The following is a 13,635-nucleotide window of genomic DNA, read 5'->3' on the forward strand; positions in this document are numbered from 1 at the left end:
AGTGCTCCACCACTCACACTGGCCACAGCACATGCCTTGTTGGCGCAGTTAGGCAGCGCGTCAGTCTCATAATCTGAAGGTCGTGAGTTCGAGCCTCACACGGGGCAGAGTGGTGCTTTTTGGCACACAAGAGCGTTTAGGCAAAAGAGCGGGTTTCTTCATACCCTTTTGTGTGATTGTCCATTCCTTCATGAGCAATGCGATTGAAATCCAGTCATTTTGTAGGGCAGATGTTGAATAAATGCAGTAATAGTATTCCTCTCATATTCACCTAAAATGGGGCAGTGTCTCTACAATGTTTTGTTCAGTCTGAACATAATTCTTTCATTCTCATGACGTTTCTTGTCAGTAGTGATGTAATGTTTCGCTTGACATGCCATGAATCTCATTCCATGACATTCCATCCCACAGCCCATAAACCCATGACATGTCATTCCAAGAGATTTCCAGGAATTCCTTGCCATGAAATTCTACTGCACCCCCAAAATTTCAGTCCATGACATCACAGTCAAACTCCAAGAATCCCATTGCATCCCTCCAAAGAAACCCCAAACAAAACATGAATACCCTTTCATAAACAAGTTCTCATTCCGGTAAACATCACAACATGGTATTCCATTGAATGCTATTCTATAAAACATGTCCAATTTCATGAAATGTCAGGACATGACATTCCCTGGAAACTGCATGGAAATTCCACAGAATCCCATACATGGCACAAAAAAGTGTTACTTTACAGTTCATACGATGCCGGTGGTCAGAGGTACCGTAGTGTTCCATTGGCTCTGACATGAACTGAAATGCAGTGCTTCGTCAATATTAGTGTGTTACTGGGTCAACTTGCCAGAGGGTTAAAGACTCTACCTGGAGCCCGCAACCAAAGGTTAGGTCTGTCAGAAGTGGGATTCGAACCCACGCCTCCAGGAGAGACTGCGACCTGAACGCAGCGCCTTAGACCGCTCTGCCATCCTGACATGACAGCTCACGGTGAGCAGCGTGTTTGGAGCTGCACCGAATGGCAGATGATCCAGAAGCTAGTGCTCCACCACTCACACTGGCCACAGCCCATGCCTCGTTGGCGCAGTTAGGCAGCGCGTCAGTCTCATAATCTGAAGGTCGTGAGTTCGAGCCTCACACGGGGCAGAGTGGTGCTTTTTGGCACACAAGAGCGTTTAGGCAAAAGAGCGGGTTTCTTCATACCCTTTTGTGTGATTGTCCATTCCTTCATGAGCAATGCGATTGAAATCCAGTCATTTTGTAGGGCAGATGTTGAATAAATGCAGAAATAGTATTCCTCTCATATTCACCTAAACTGGGGCAGTGTCACTACAATGTTTTGTTCAGTCTGAACATAATTCTTTCATTCTCATGACGTTTCTTGTCAGTAGTGATGTAATGTTTCGCTTGACATGCCATGAATCTCATTCCATGACATTCCATCCCACAGCCCATAAACCCATGACATGTCATTCCAAGAGATTTCCAGGAATTCCTTGCCATGAAATTCTACTGCACCCCCAAAATTTCAGTCCATGACATCACAGTCAAACTCCAAGAATCCCATTGCATCCCTCCAAAGAAACCCCAAACAAAACATGAATACCCTTTCATAAACAAGTTCTCATTCCGGTAAACATCACAACATGTTATTCCATTGAATGCTATTCTATAAAACATGTCCAATTTCATGAAATGTCAGGACATGACATTCCCTGGAAACTGCATGAAAATTCCACAGAATCCCATACATGGCACAAAAGTGTTACTTTAAAGTTCATACGATGCCGGTGGTCAGAGGTACCGTAGTGTTCCATTGGCTCTGACATGAACTGAAATGCAGTGCTTCGTCAATATTAGTGTGTTACTGGGTCAACTTGCCAGAGGGTTAAAGACTCTACCTGGAGCCCGCAACCAAAGATTAGGTCTGTCAGAAGTGGGATTCGAACCCACGCCTCCAGGGGAGACTGCGACCTGAACACAGCGCCTTAGACCGCTCGGCCATCCTGACATGACAGCTCACGGTGAGCAGCGTGTTTGGAGCTGCACCGAATGGCAGATGATCCAGAAGCTAGTGCTCCACCACTCACACTGTCCACAGCACATGCCTCGTTGGCGCAGTTAGGCAGCGCGTCAGTCTCATAATCTGAATGTCGTGAGTTCGAGCCTCACACGGGGCAGAGTGGTGCTTTTTGGCACACAAGAGCGTTTAGGCAAAAGAGCGGGTTTCTTCATACCCTTTTGTGTGATTGTCCATTCCTTCATGAGCAATGCGATTGAAATCCAGTCATTTTGTAGGGCAGATGTTGAATAAATGCAGAAATAGTATTCCTCTCATATTAACCTAAACTGGGGCAGTGTCACTACAATGTTTTGTTCGGTCTGAACATAATTCTTTCATTCTCATGACGTTTCTTGTCAGTAGTGATGTAATGTTTCGCTTGACATGACATGAATCTCATTCCATGACATTCCATCCCACAGCCCATAAACCCATGACATGTCATTCCAAGAGATTTCCAGGAATTCCTTGCCATGAAATTCTACTGCACCCCCAAAATTTCAGTCCATGACATCACAGTCAAACTCCAAGAATCCCATTGCATCCCTCCAAAGAAACCCCAAACAAAACATGAATTCCCTTTCATAAACAAGTTCTCATTCCGGTAAACATCACAACATGTTATTCCATTGAATGCTATTCTATAAAACATGTCCAATTTCATGAAATGTCAGGACATGACATTCCCTGGAAACTGCATGAAAATTCCACAGAATCCCATACATGGCACAAAAGTGTTACTTTAAAGTTCATGCGATGCCGGTGGTCAGAGGTACCGTAGTGTTCCATTGGCTCTGACATGAACTGAATTGCAGTGCTTCGTCAATATTAGCGTGTTACTGGGTCAACTTGCCAGAGGGTTAAAGAGTCTACCTGGAGCCCGCAACCAAAGGTTAGGTCTGTCAGAAGTGGGATTCGAACCCACGCCTCCAGGGGAGACTGCGACCTGAACGCAGCGCCTTAGACCGCTCGGCCATCCTGACATGAAAGTGCACGGTGAGCAGCGTGTTTGGAGCTGCACCGAATGGCAGATGATCCAGAAGCTAGTGCTCCACCACTCACACTGACCACAGCACATGCCTCGTTGGCGCAGTTAGGCAGCGCGTCAGTCTCATAATCTGAAGGTCGTGAGTTCGAGCCTCACACGGGGCAGATTGGTGCTTTTTGGCACACAAGAGCGTTTAGGCAAAAGAGCGGGTTTCTTCATACCCTTTTGTGTGATTGTCCATTCCTTCATGAGCAATGCGATTGAAATCCAGTCATTTTGTAGGGCAGATGTTGAATAAATGCAGTAATAGTATTCCTCTCATATTCACCTAAAATGGGGCAGTGTCACTACAATGTTTTGTTCAGTCTGAACATAATTCTTTCATTCTCATGACGTTTCTTGTCAGTAGTGATGTAATGTTTCGCTTGACATGCCATGAATCTCATTCCATGACATTCCATCCCACAGCCCATAAACCCATGACATGTCATTCCAAGAGATTTCCAGGAATTCCTTGCCATGAAATTCTACTGCACCCCCAAAATTTCAGTCCATGACATCACAGTCAAACTCCAAGAATCCCATTGCATCCCTCCAAAGAAACCCCAAACAAAACATGAATACCCTTTCATAAACAAGTTCTCATTCCGGTAAACATCACAACATGGTATTCCATTGAATGCTATTCTATAAAACATGTCCAATTTCATGAAATGTCAGGACATGACATTCCCTGGAAACTGCATGGAAATTCCACAGAATCCCATACATGGCACAAAAGTGTTACTTTAAAGTTCATACGATGCCGGTGGTCAGAGGTACCGTAGTGTTCCATTGGCTTTGACATGAACTGAAATGCAGTGCTTCGTCAATATTAGTGTGTTACTGGGTCAACTTGCCAGAGGGTTAAAGACTCTACCTGGAGCCCGCAACCAAAGGTTAGGTCTGTCAGAAGTGGGATTCGAACCCACGCCTCCAGGGGAGACTGCGACCTGAACGCAGCGCCTTAGACCGCTCGGCCATCCTGACATGACAGCTCACGGTGAGCAGCGTGTTTGGAGCTGCACCGAATGGCAGATGATCCAGAAGCTAGTGCTCCACCACTCACACTGGCCACAGCACATGCCTTGTTGGCGCAGTTAGGCAGCGCGTCAGTCTCATAATCTGAAGGTCGTGAGTTCGAGCCTCACACGGGGCAGAGTGGTGCTTTTTGGCACACAAGAGCGTTTAGGCAAAAGAGCGGGTTTCTTCATACCCTTTTGTGTGATTGTCCATTCCTTCATGAGCAATGCGATTGAAATCCAGTCATTTTGTAGGGCAGATGTTGAATAAATGCAGAAATAGTATTCCTCTCATATTAACCTAAACTGGGGCAGTGTCACTACAATGTTTTGTTCAGTCTGAACATAATTCTTTCGTTCTCATGACGTTTCTTGTCAGTAGTGATGTAATGTTTCGCTTGACATGCCATGAATCTCATTCCATGACATTCCATCCCACAGCCCATAAACCCATGACATGTCATTCCAAGAGATTTCCAGGAATTCCTTGCCATGAAATTCTACTGCACCCCCAAAATTTCAGTCCATGACATCACAGTCAAACTCCTAGAATCCCATTGCATCCCTCCAAAGAAACCCCAAACAAAACATGAATACCCTTTCATAAACAAGTTCTCATTCCGGTAAACATCACAACATGTTATTCCATTGAATGCTATTCTATAAAACATGTCCAATTTCATGAAATGTCAGGACATGACATTCCCTGGAAACTGCATGAAAATTCCACAGAATCCCATACATGGCACAAAAGTGTTACTTTAAAGTTCATGCGATGCCGGTGGTCAGAGGTACCGTAGTGTTCCATTGGCTCTGACATGAACTGAATTGCAGTGCTTCGTCAATATTAGCGTGTTACTGGGTCAACTTGCCAGAGGGTTAAAGAGTCTACCTGGAGCCCGCAACCAAAGGTTAGGTCTGTCAGAAGTGGGATTCGAACCCACGCCTCCAGGGGAGACTGCGACCTGAACGCAGCGCCTTAGACCGCTCGGCCATCCTTACATGACAGCGCACGGTGAGCAGCGTGTTTGGAGCTGCACCGAATGGCAGATGATCCAGAAGCTAGTGCTCCACCACTCACACTGGCCACAGCACATGCCTCGTTGGCGCAGTTAGCTAGCGCGTCAGTCTCATAATCTGAAGGTCGTGAGTTCGAGCCTCACACGGGGCAGAGTTGTGCTTTTTAGCACACAAGAGCGTTCAGGCAAAAGAGCGGGTTTCTTCATACCCTTTTGTGTGATTGTCCATTCCTTCATGAGCAATGCGATTGAATTCCAGTCATTTTGTAGGGCAGATGTTGAATAAATGTAGTAATAGTATTTCTCTCATATTCACCTAAAATGGGTTAGTGTCACTACAATGTTTTGTTCAGGTTGAACATAATTCTTTCATTCTCATGATGTTTCTTGTCAGTAGTGATGTAATGTTTCGCTTGACATTTCATGATTCTCATTCCATGACATTCCATCCCACAGCCCATAAATCCATGACATGTCATTCCAAGAGATTTCCAGGAATTCCTTGCCATGAAATTCTACTGCACCCCCAAAATTTCAGTCCATGACATCACAGTCAAACTCCAAGAATCCCATTGCATCCCTCCAAAGAAACCCCAAACAAAACATGAATACCCTTTCATAAACAAGTTCTCATTCCGGTAAACATCACAACATGTTATTCCATTGAATGCTATTCTATAAAACATGTCCAATTTCATGAAATGTCAGGACATGACATTCCCTGGAAACTGCATGAAAATTCCACAGAATCCCATACATGGCACAAAAGTGTTACTTTAAAGTTCATGCGATGCCGGTGGTCAGAGGTACCGTAGTGTTCCATTGGCTCTGACATGAACTGAATTGCAGTGCTTCGTCAATATTAGCGTGTTACTGGGTCAACTTGCCAGAGGGTTAAAGAGTCTACCTGGAGCCCGCAACCAAAGGTCAGGTCTGTCAGAAGTGGGATTCGAACCCACGCCTCCAGGGGAGACTGCGACCTGAACGCAGCGCCTTAGACCGCTCGGCCATCCTGACATGACAGCGCACGGTGAGCAGCGTGTTTGGAGCTGCACCGAATGGCAGATGATCCAGAAGCTAGTGCTCCACCACTCACACTGGCCACAGCACATGCCTCGTTGGCGCAGTTAGGCAGCGCGTCAGTCTCATTATCTGAAGGTTGTGAGTTCGAGCCTCACGCGGGGCAGAGTTGTGCTTTTTAGCACACAAGAGCGTTTAGGCAAAAGAGCGGGTTTCTTCATACCCTTTTGTGTGATTGTCCATTCCTTCATGAGCAATGCGATTGAATTCCAGTCATTTTGTAGGGCAGATGTTGAATAAATGCAGTAATAGTATTCCTCTCATATTCACCTAAAATGGGGCAGTGTCACTACAATGTTTTGTTCAGGTTGAACATAATTCTTTCATTCTCATGATGTTTCTTGTCAGTAGTGATGTAATGTTTCGCTTGACATTTCATGATTCTCATTCCATGACATTCCATCCCACAGCCCATAAACCCATGACATGTCATTCCAAGAGATTTCCAGGAATTCCTTGCAATGAAATTCTACTGCACCCCCAAAATTTCAGTCCACGACATCACAGTCAAACTCCAAGAATCCCATTGCATCCCTCCAAAGAAACCCCATACAAAACATGAATACCCTTTCATAAACAAGTTCTCATTCCGGTAAACATTGCAACATGGTATTCCATTGAATGCTATTCTATAAAACATGTCCAATTTCATAAAATGTCAGGACATGACATTCCCTGGAAACTGCATGGAAATTCCACAGAATCCCATACATGGCACAAAAGTGTTACTTTAAAGTTCATACGATGCCGGTGGTCAGAGGTACCGTAGTGTTCCATTGGATCTGACATGAACTGAAATGCAGTGCTTCATCAATATTAGTGTGTTACTGGGTCAACTTGCCAGAGGGTTAAAGAGTCTACCTGGAGCCCGCAACCAAAGGTTAGGTCTGTCAGAAGTGGGATTCGAACCCACGCCTCCAGGGGAGACTGCGACCTGAACGCAGCGCCTTAGCTCGGCCATCCTGACATGACAGCTCACGGTGAGCAGTGTGTTTGGAGCTGCACCGAATGGCAGATGATCCAGAAGCTAGTGCTTCACCACTCACACTGGCCACAGCACATGCCTCGTTGGCGCAGTTAGGCAGCGCGGCAGTCTCATAATCTGAAGGTCGTGAGTTCGAGCCTCACACGGGGCAGAGTGGTGCTTTTTGGCACACAAGAGCGTTTAGGCAAAAGAGCGGGTTTCTTCATACCCTTTTGTGTGATTGTCCATTCCTTCATGAGCAATGCGATTGAAATCCAGTCATTTTGTAGGGCAGATGTTGAATAAATGCAGAAATAGTATTCCTCTCATATTCACCTAAACTGGGGCAGTGTCACTACAATGTTTTGTTCAGTCTGAACATAATTCTTTCATTCTCATGACGTTTCTTGTCAGTAGTGATGTAATGTTTCGCTTGACATGCCATGAATCTCATTCCATGACATTCCATCCCACAGCCCATAAACCCATGACATGTCATTCCAAGAGATTTCCAGGAATTCCTTGCCATGAAATTCTACTGCACACCCAAAATTTCAGTCCATGACATCACAGTCAAACTCCAAGAATCCCATTGCATCCCTCCAAAGAAAACCCAAACAAAACATGAATACCCTTTCATAAACAAGTTCTCATTCCGGTAAACATCACAACATGTTATTCCATTGAATGCTATTCTATAAAACATGTCCAATTTCATGAAATGTCAGGACATGACATTCCCTGGAAACTGCATGAAAATTCCACAGAATCCCATACATGGCACAAAAGTGTTACTTTAAAGTTCATGCGATGCCGGTGGTCAGAGGTACCGTAGTGTTCCATTGGCTCTTACATGAACTGAATTGCAGTGCTTCGTCAATATTAGCGTGTTACTGGGTCAACTTGCCAGAGGGTTAAAGAGTCTACATGGAGCCCGCAACCAAAGTTCAGGTCTGTCAGAAGTGGGATTCGAACCCACGCATTCCGGGGGAGACTGCGACCTGAACGCAGCGCCTTAGACCGCTCGGCCATCCTGACATGACAGCGTACGGTGAGCAGCGTGTTTGGAGCTGCACCGAATGGCAGATGATCCAGAAGCTAGTGCTCCACCACTCACACTGGCCACAGCACATGCCTCGTTGGCGCAGTTAGGCAGCGCGTCAGTCTCATTATCTGAAGGTCGTGAGTTCGAGCCTCACGCGGGGCAGAGTTGTGCTTTTTAGCACACAAGAGCGTTTAGGCAAAAGAGCGGGTTTCTTAATACCCTTTTGTGTGATTGTCCATTCCTTCATGAGCAATGCGATTGAAATCCAGTCATTTTGTAGGGCAGATGTTGAATAAATGCAGTAATAGTATTCCTCTCATATTCACCTAAAATGGGGCACTGTCATTACAATGTTTTGTTCAGGTTGAACATAATTCTTTCATTCTCATGATGTTTCTTGTCAGTAGTGATGTAATGTTTCGCTTGACATTTCATGATTCTCATTCCATGACATTCCATCCCACAGCCCATAAACCCATGACATGTCATTCCAAGAGATTTCCAGGAATTCCTTGCAATGAAATTCTACTGCACCCCCAAAATTTCAGTCCACGACATCACAGTCAAACTCCAAGAATCCCATTGCATCCCTCCAAAGAAACCCCATACAAAACATGAATACCCTTTCATAAACAAGTTCTCATTCCGGTAAACATTGCAACATGGTATTCCATTGAATGCTATTCTATAAAACATGTCCAATTTCATAAAATGTCAGGACATGACATTCCCTGGAAACTGCATGGAAATTCCACAGAATCCCATACATGGCACAAAAGTGTTACTTTAAAGTTCATACGATGCCGGTGGTCAGAGGTACCGTAGTGTTCCATTGGATCTGACATGAACTGAAATGCAGTGCTTCATCAATATTAGTGTGTTACTGGGTCAACTTGCCAGAGGGTTAAAGACTCTACCTGGAGCCCGCAACCAAAGGTTAGGTCTGTCAGAAGTGGGATTCGAACCCACGCCTCCAGGGGAGACTGCGACCTGAACGCAGCGCCTTAGCTCGGCCATCCTGACATGACAGCGTACGGTGAGCAGCGTGTTTGGAGCTGCACCGAATGGCAGATGATCCAGAAGCTAGTGCTCCACCACTCACACTGGCCACAGCACATGCCTCGTTGGCGCAGTTAGGGAGCGCGTCAGTCTCATTATCTGAAGGTCTTGAGTTCGAGCCTCACGCGGGGCAGAGTTGTGCTTTTTAGCACACAAGAGCGTTTAGCGTTCAGGCAAAAGAGCGGGTTTCTTCATACCCTTTTGTGTGATTGTCCATTCCTTCATGAGCAATGCGATTGAATTCCAGTCATTTTGTAGGGCAGATGTTGAATAAATGCAGTAATAGTATTCCTCTCATATTCACCTAAAATGGGGCAGTGTCACTACAATGTTTTGTTCAGGTTGAACATAATTCTTTCATTCTCATGATGTTTCTTGTCAGTAGTGATGTAATGTTTCGCTTGACATTTCATGATTCTCATTCCATGACATTCCATCCCACAGCCCATAAATCCATGACATGTCATTCCAAGAGATTTCCAGGAATTCCTTGCAATGAAATTCTACTGCACCCCCAAAATTTCAGTCCACGACATCACAGTCAAACTCCAAGAATCCCATTGCATCCCTCCAAAGAAACCCCAAACAAAACATGAATACCCTTTCATAAACAAGTTCTCATTCCGGTAAACATCGCAACATGGTATTCCATTGAATGCTATTCTATAAAACATGTCCAATTTCATAAAATGTCAGGACATGACATTCCCTGGAAACTGCATGGAAATTCCACAGAATCCCATACATGGCACAAAAGTGTTACTTTAAAGTTCATACGATGCCGGTGGTCAGAGGTACCGTAGTGTTCCATTGGATCTGACATGAACTGAAATGCAGTGCTTCATCAATATTAGTGTGTTACTGGGTCAACTTGCCAGAGGGTTAAAGACTCTACCTGGAGCCCGCAACCAAAGGTTAGGTCTGTCAGAAGTGGGATTCGAACCCACGCCTCCAGGGGAGACTGCGACCTCAACGCAGCGCCTTAGCTCGGCCATCCTGACATGACAGCTCACGGTGAGCAGCGTGTTTGGAGCTGCACCGAATGGCAGATGATCCAGAAGCTAGTGCTTCACCACTCACACTGGCCACAGCACATGCCTCGTTGGCGCAGTTAGGCAGCGCGGCAGTCTCATAATCTGAAGGTCGTGAGTTCGAGCCTCACACGGGGCAGAGTGGTGCTTTTTGGCACACAAGAGCGTTTAGGCAAAAGAGCGGGTTTCTTCATACCCTTTTGTGTGATTGTCCATTCCTTCATGAGCAATGCGATTGAAATCCAGTCATTTTGTAGGGCAGATGTTGAATAAATGCAGTAATAGTATTCCTCTCATATTCACCTAAAATGGGGCAGTGTCACTACAATGTTTTGTTCAGTCTGAACATAATTCTTTCATTCTCATGACGTTTCTTGTCAGTACTGATGTAATGTTTCGCTTGACATGCCATGAATCTCATTCCATGACATTCCATCCCACAGCCCATAAACCCATGACATGTCATTCCAAGAGATTTCCAGGAATTCCTTGCCATGAAATTCTACTGCACCCCCAAAATTTCAGTCCATGACATCACAGTCAAACTCCAAGAATCCCATTGCATCCTTCCAAAGAAACCCCAAACAAAACATGAATACCCTTTCATAAACAAGTTCTCATTCCGGTAAACATCACAACATGGTATTCCATTGAATGCTATTCTATAAAACATGTCCAATTTCATGAAATGTCAGGACATGACATTCCCTGGAAACTGCATGGAAATTCCACAGAATTCCATACATGGCACAAAAGTGTTACTTTAAAGTTCATACGATGCCGGTGGTCAGAGGTACCGTAGTGTTCCATTGGCTTTGACATGAACTGAAATGCAGTGCTTCGTCAATATTAGTGTGTTACTGGGTCAACTTGCCAGAGGGTTAAAGACTCTACCTGGAGCCCGCAACCAAAGGTTAGGTCTGTCAGAAGTGGGATTCGAACCCACGCCTCCAGGGGAGACTGCGACCTGAACGCAGCACCTTAGACCGCTCGGCCATCCTGACATGACAGCGCACGGTGAGCAGCGTGTTTGGAGCTGCACCGAATGGCAGATGATCCAGAAGCTAGTGCTCCACCACTCACACTGGCCACAGCACATGCCTCGTTGGCGCAGTTAGGCAGCGCGTCAGTCTCATAATCTGAAGGTCGTGAGTTCGAGCCTCACACGGGGCAGAGTTGTGCTTTTTAGCACACAAGAGCGTTCAGGCAAAAGAGCGGGTTTCTTCATACCCTTTTGTGTGATTGTCCATTCCTTCATGAGCAATGCGATTGAATTCCAGTCATTTTGTAGGGCAGATGTTGAATAAATGCAGTAATAGTATTCCTCTCATATTCACCTAAAATGGGGCAGTGTCACTACAATGTTTTGTTCAGGTTGAACATAATTCTTTCATTCTCATGATGTTTCTTGTCAGTAGTGATGTAATGTTTCGCTTGACATTTCATGATTCTCATTCCATGACATTCCATCCCACATCCCATAAATCCATGACATGTCATTCCAAGAGATTTCCAGGAATTCCTTGCAATGAAATTCTACTGCACCCCCAAAATTTCAGTCCACGACATCACAGTCAAACTCCAAGAATCCCATTGCATCCCTCCAAAGAAACCCCAAACAAAACATGAATACCCTTTCATAAACAAGTTCTCATTCCGGTAAACATCGCAACATGGTATTCCATTGAATGCTATTCTATAAAACATGTCCAATTTCATAAAATGTCAGGACATGACATTCCCTGGAAACTGCATGGAAATTCCACAGAATCCCATACATGGCACAAAAGTGTTACTTTAAAGTTCATACGATGCCGGTGGTCAGAGGTACCGTAGTGTTCCATTGGATCTGACATGAACTGAAATGCAGTGCTTCATCAATATTAGTGTGTTACTGGGTCAACTTGCCAGAGGGTTAAAGACTCTACCTGGAGCCCGCAACCAAAGGTTAGGTCTGTCAGAAGTGGGATTCGAACCCACGCCTCCAGGGGAGACTGCGACCTCAACGCAGCGCCTTAGCTCGGCCATCCTGACATGACAGCTCACGGTGAGCAGCGTGTTTGGAGCTGCACCGAATGGCAGATGATCCAGAAGCTAGTGCTTCACCACTCACACTGGCCACAGCACATGCCTCGTTGGCGCAGTTAGGCAGCGCGGCAGTCTCATAATCTGAAGGTCGTGAGTTCGAGCCTCACACGGGGCAGAGTGGTGCTTTTTGGCACACAAGAGCGTTTAGGCAAAAGAGCGGGTTTCTTCATACCCTTTTGTGTGATTGTCCATTCCTTCATGAGCAATGCGATTGAAATCCAGTCATTTTGTAGGGCAGATGTTGAATAAATGCAGAAATAGTATTCCTCTCATATTAACCTAAAATGGGGCAGTGTCACTACAATGTTTTGTTCAGTCTGAACATAATTCTTTCATTCTCATGACGTTTCTTGTCAGTAGTGATGTAATGTTTCGCTTGACATGCCATGAATCTCATTCCATGACATTCCATCCCACAGCCCATAAACCCATGACATGTCATTCCAAGAGATTTCCAGGAATTCCTTGCCATGAAATTCTACTGCACCCCCAAAATTTCAGTCCATGACATCACAGTCAAACTCCAAGAATCCCATTGCATCCCTCCAAAGAAACCCCAAACAAAACATGAATTCCCTTTCATAAACAAGTTCTCATTCCGGTAAACATCACAACATGTTATTCCATTGAATGCTATTCTATAAAACATGTCCAATTTCATGAAATGTCAGGACATGACATTCCCTGGAAACTGCATGAAAATTCCACAGAATCCCATACATGGCACAAAAGTGTTACTTTAAAGTTCATGCGATGCCGGTGGTCAGAGGTACCGTAGTGTTCCATTGGCTCTGACATGAACTGAATTGCAGTGCTTCGTCAATATTAGCGTGTTACTGGGTCAACTTGCCAGAGGGTTAAAGAGTCTACCTGGAGCCCGCAACCAAAGGTTAGGTCTGTCAGAAGTGGGATTCGAACCCACGCCTCCAGGGGAGACTGCGACCTGAACGCAGCGCCTTAGACCGCTCGGCCATCCTGACATGAAAGCGCACGGTGAGCAGCGTGTTTGGAGCTGCACCGAATGGCAGATGATCCAGAAGCTAGTGCTCCACCACTCACACTGACCACAGCACATGCCTCGTTGGCGCAGTTAGGCAGCGCGTCAGTCTCATAATCTGAAGGTCGTGAGTTCGAGCCTCACACGGGGCAGATTGGTGCTTTTTGGCACACAAGAGCGTTTAGGCAAAAGAGCGGGTTTCTTCATACCCTTTTGTGTGATTGTCCATTCCTTCATGAGCAAT

The 13,635-nt window shown here is 45.4% G+C and overlaps 17 non-coding genes across 17 annotated transcripts; 8 read left to right on the forward strand and 9 right to left on the reverse strand.

Annotated features, from left to right (window-relative positions):
* Positions 1-33: 33 nt before the first annotated feature.
* Positions 34-107, forward strand: trnam-cau (transfer RNA methionine (anticodon CAU)). The gene has a single exon. It is a non-coding gene; the product is annotated as a tRNA-Met (tRNA).
* Positions 108-1,069: 962 nt separating this feature from the next.
* trnam-cau (transfer RNA methionine (anticodon CAU)) lies at positions 1,070-1,143 on the forward strand. Its single transcript has one exon. It is a non-coding gene; the product is annotated as a tRNA-Met (tRNA).
* Positions 1,144-1,925: 782 nt separating this feature from the next.
* On the reverse strand, positions 1,926-2,008 carry trnal-cag (transfer RNA leucine (anticodon CAG)). Its single transcript has one exon. It is a non-coding gene; the product is annotated as a tRNA-Leu (tRNA).
* Positions 2,009-2,103: 95 nt separating this feature from the next.
* On the forward strand, positions 2,104-2,177 carry trnam-cau (transfer RNA methionine (anticodon CAU)). Its single transcript has one exon. It is a non-coding gene; the product is annotated as a tRNA-Met (tRNA).
* A 782-nt stretch (positions 2,178-2,959) lies between these two features.
* trnal-cag (transfer RNA leucine (anticodon CAG)) lies at positions 2,960-3,042 on the reverse strand. Its single transcript has one exon. It is a non-coding gene; the product is annotated as a tRNA-Leu (tRNA).
* A 95-nt stretch (positions 3,043-3,137) lies between these two features.
* Positions 3,138-3,211, forward strand: trnam-cau (transfer RNA methionine (anticodon CAU)). Its single transcript has one exon. It is a non-coding gene; the product is annotated as a tRNA-Met (tRNA).
* Positions 3,212-3,993: 782 nt separating this feature from the next.
* Positions 3,994-4,076, reverse strand: trnal-cag (transfer RNA leucine (anticodon CAG)). Its single transcript has one exon. It is a non-coding gene; the product is annotated as a tRNA-Leu (tRNA).
* A 95-nt stretch (positions 4,077-4,171) lies between these two features.
* On the forward strand, positions 4,172-4,245 carry trnam-cau (transfer RNA methionine (anticodon CAU)). The gene has a single exon. It is a non-coding gene; the product is annotated as a tRNA-Met (tRNA).
* Positions 4,246-5,027: 782 nt separating this feature from the next.
* On the reverse strand, positions 5,028-5,110 carry trnal-cag (transfer RNA leucine (anticodon CAG)). Its single transcript has one exon. It is a non-coding gene; the product is annotated as a tRNA-Leu (tRNA).
* Positions 5,111-5,205: 95 nt separating this feature from the next.
* On the forward strand, positions 5,206-5,279 carry trnam-cau (transfer RNA methionine (anticodon CAU)). Its single transcript has one exon. It is a non-coding gene; the product is annotated as a tRNA-Met (tRNA).
* A 782-nt stretch (positions 5,280-6,061) lies between these two features.
* trnal-cag (transfer RNA leucine (anticodon CAG)) lies at positions 6,062-6,144 on the reverse strand. Its single transcript has one exon. It is a non-coding gene; the product is annotated as a tRNA-Leu (tRNA).
* A 4,053-nt stretch (positions 6,145-10,197) lies between these two features.
* trnal-gag (transfer RNA leucine (anticodon GAG)) lies at positions 10,198-10,276 on the reverse strand. The gene has a single exon. It is a non-coding gene; the product is annotated as a tRNA-Leu (tRNA).
* A 951-nt stretch (positions 10,277-11,227) lies between these two features.
* Positions 11,228-11,310, reverse strand: trnal-cag (transfer RNA leucine (anticodon CAG)). The gene has a single exon. It is a non-coding gene; the product is annotated as a tRNA-Leu (tRNA).
* Positions 11,311-11,405: 95 nt separating this feature from the next.
* On the forward strand, positions 11,406-11,479 carry trnam-cau (transfer RNA methionine (anticodon CAU)). Its single transcript has one exon. It is a non-coding gene; the product is annotated as a tRNA-Met (tRNA).
* Positions 11,480-12,261: 782 nt separating this feature from the next.
* On the reverse strand, positions 12,262-12,340 carry trnal-gag (transfer RNA leucine (anticodon GAG)). The gene has a single exon. It is a non-coding gene; the product is annotated as a tRNA-Leu (tRNA).
* A 951-nt stretch (positions 12,341-13,291) lies between these two features.
* trnal-cag (transfer RNA leucine (anticodon CAG)) lies at positions 13,292-13,374 on the reverse strand. Its single transcript has one exon. It is a non-coding gene; the product is annotated as a tRNA-Leu (tRNA).
* Positions 13,375-13,469: 95 nt separating this feature from the next.
* trnam-cau (transfer RNA methionine (anticodon CAU)) lies at positions 13,470-13,543 on the forward strand. The gene has a single exon. It is a non-coding gene; the product is annotated as a tRNA-Met (tRNA).
* The last annotated feature ends 92 nt before the right edge of the window (positions 13,544-13,635 follow it).

Source organism: Pseudorasbora parva, chromosome 20 (genome assembly GCF_024679245.1).
Source record: "Pseudorasbora parva isolate DD20220531a chromosome 20, ASM2467924v1, whole genome shotgun sequence".
NCBI lineage: Eukaryota > Metazoa > Chordata > Actinopteri > Cypriniformes > Gobionidae > Pseudorasbora > Pseudorasbora parva.